We start from the raw sequence: 2191 nt of genomic DNA, 5'->3' as shown, positions 1-2191 counted from the left end.
ACCTCGGCTTCACTCTCCGACACACCGTGGCACTCACCCATCAACCCAAGAACGCGGTTCAGTACCCGGTTTGTTCCGGGCTGACCCGCGACACTTTACCTTTGCTATATATACATTTTGAGACTAAAAACCTAATCATCTTATCTCTTATCTGTTTTTAGCTTTAAGAACTTGCCTCTTTGGTGAAACTTGATCATTCTAATCCGATATCTCGTTTTTGCATGAAAAATCTTGTTCTTTCTTTATTTCTTTTATCATCTAACATTAAACTCCTCATCATGACCAGCTACACGTCTTGCAAAGGACTTAGTGAGCTCGTTATGATTAGTGAGTAGTCGTTTAAGCGGCTTTAGATGAGTAGATTAGGGTGCTTTCAAGGTAGATTAGTGGGTTTAGGTGTCTAGTCTTGCATGTTTCATTCTTTAACCGATGAGATCTCTAGGCTGGATCCAAGCACATCACTTGAGGTTCAGATCTGAGACATATCTCGCATCAAAAGTGTTTGTAGAAATGTCTGAACCACTCGGTTAAGGGTTTAAGAGTCTTTCATCGCGAGAGTGATAGTTTGTTCTCTTAAATGACATTTTTGAACTGATTCTTATTGCTGATTGATTCGATGCTTCTCAAAAGACATTTTTGGTATGAAGGAGAATCAGTTTAGATGCTTAATACTTTCATGAGAAGATTAACATGCCTTGAGTTCAAAGTTAAATGAAACCGCTTGATGTTTTGATTCATTAACCAACTAGTTGAACTTGGAAGCACCCGAGTCAAGTATCTCGTCTAAAGTCCCTTGCTTTATTGCATATTATCATCATCTGAATCGTTTAGTTATTATTTGCATCCTGTCTCTGTTTAGATCTAATCATTTGCTTTACCTTTCATGCTTAGTCGTTTGTTACTTAGCTTAGTTCGAAACCTTCACCTTTTGTCTTGACTTAAATGAACAAACATCATAGTCTAGTGTCTCGTTGACTTGTCTGGATTGATACCTCTTTGTGCTACTTCGACAAAGGGGATTGATAGCCCTGAGACCTAAAATGTCTTATCTATCAATTGGCGCCGTTGCCAACTTGTCGGAGCATTAGTCTTTTGTTTGTTCTTGAGTTCAAGATTTTACCTTTCTTTGTTTTACTCACTTCTTTGCAAGTTCTTGTGCTGCTTTCAGGTGCATGAAAACCAGGTCTCGGAGCACAGAACCGCCTTTACCGTACGACGACAACATCAACCGGATTGAGAGGCGAGCTCGCGAGAGGGAACGGCATTTTGAACGACTTGGAATGGCAGAACAGCAAAGGATCGAGCAACAGGCTCACGAAGCCGAACACCAGGCTCATGCTAATCAGGCGCAGGCAGGCAGGAATGAACAACAAGCTTATGTTAACCAACAACATGCTCAGAGGAACGAAAGGCTTGCTCAGCAAAACCAACAACAAGCTAATAGAAACGAGCAACAAGCCCACCATGTTCATCCGCCACCGCCACAAGCTCAGAGACAACCTCCTCCGGTCTTTGTTGGAGAGAACGACCGAGCTAATGCGCACCAATACCGAGCTGGGATTCAAGCTCCACCGGTTCAAAACAACAACTTTGAAGTTAAAGCTTCCCTACTCAACATGGTGCAGAACTCAAAGTTCCACGGTCTAGCCGGAGAAGACCCTCTTGAGCATCTAGATCAGTTTGATCGGGTTTGCGACCTAACTAAGATCAATGGTGTCTCGGAAGATAGCTTCAAGCTACGCTTGTTCCCATTCAGCCTCGGTGATAAAGCTCACCAGTGGGAAAAGAACCTCCCGAGGGGTTCTATACAAACCTGGGAGCAGTGTAAACTGGCGTTCTTATCAAAGTTCTTTTCCACATCACGCACGGCTAAGCTCAGAAACCAAATCTCAAGCTTCACGCAGCACAACAACGAGAGCTTTAGCGAAGCTTGGGAACGGTTTAGAAGCTACACTAACCAATGCCCCCACCACGGCTTCTCAGAGGCATCCCTCTTGAGTACTTTATACCGAGGTGCACTCCCCAAGATCAGAAACCAACTCGATACAGCTTCAAATGGAAATTTTCTTGGGAAGGAGATCAATGCGGCAATGGAACTAGTCGAGAACCTAGCCATGTCTAATGATACTTATGGCGACGACTTTGATAGAGCAAACCGTACAGAGGGCTCTGGTGAAGAACAGCGTATGAA

General features: G+C 43.5%; 1 non-coding gene across 1 annotated transcript; it reads right to left on the bottom strand.

Annotated features, from left to right (window-relative positions):
* Window positions 1-1871: 1871 nt before the first annotated feature.
* Window positions 1872-1978, bottom strand: LOC112082616. The gene has a single exon (XR_002897281.1). It is a non-coding gene; the product is annotated as a small nucleolar RNA R71 (small nucleolar RNA).
* Between the last annotated feature and the right edge of the window lie 213 nt (window positions 1979-2191).

Source organism: Eutrema salsugineum, unplaced genomic scaffold, assembly GCF_000478725.1.
Source record: "Eutrema salsugineum unplaced genomic scaffold, Eutsalg1_0 scaffold_1, whole genome shotgun sequence".
Lineage (NCBI taxonomy): Eukaryota > Viridiplantae > Streptophyta > Magnoliopsida > Brassicales > Brassicaceae > Eutrema > Eutrema salsugineum.
The sequence above is the reverse complement of the archived record's forward strand: the minus strand, read 5'-3'. Positions and strand labels throughout refer to the sequence as shown.